Source organism: Oncorhynchus masou, unplaced genomic scaffold (assembly GCF_036934945.1).
Source record: "Oncorhynchus masou masou isolate Uvic2021 unplaced genomic scaffold, UVic_Omas_1.1 unplaced_scaffold_580, whole genome shotgun sequence".
In the NCBI taxonomy this organism is placed as follows: Eukaryota; Metazoa; Chordata; class Actinopteri; order Salmoniformes; family Salmonidae; genus Oncorhynchus; species Oncorhynchus masou.
The window spans coordinates 30,001-30,583 of record NW_027012218.1 but is presented as its reverse complement, the minus strand read 5'-3'; positions in this window follow the sequence as shown (position 1 = coordinate 30,583).

The window sequence follows — 583 nt, the reverse complement described above, 5'->3', positions numbered from 1 at the left end:
AATGGCCCCATATTCCCTACCTAGTGGTCAAAATGCCCCCATATTCCCTACCTAGTGGTCAAAATGCCCCCATATTCCCTACCTAGTGGTCAAAATGCCCCCATATTCTCTACCTAGTGGTCAAAATGCCCCCATATTCCCTACCTAGTGGTCAAAATGCCCCCATATTCCCTACCTAGTGGTCAAAATGCCCCCCTATTTCCTACCTAGTGGTCAAAATGACCCCCTATTCCCTACCTAGTGGTCAAAATGACCCCCTATTCCCTACCTAGTGGTCAAAATGACCCCATATTTCCTACCTAGTGGTCAAAATGGCCCCCTATTCCCTACCTAGTGGTCAAAATGACCCCCTATTCCCTTCCCTAGTGGTCAAAATGACCCCATATTTCCTACCTAGTGGTCAAAATGGCCCCCTATTCCCTACCTAGTGGTCAAAATGGCCCCCTATTCCCTACCTAGTGGTCAAAATGACCCCATATTTCCTACCTAGTGGTCAAAATGGCCCCCTATTCCCTACCTAGTGGTTAAAATGACCCCATATTTCCTACCTAGTGGTCTAAATGGCCCCCTATTCCCTACCTAG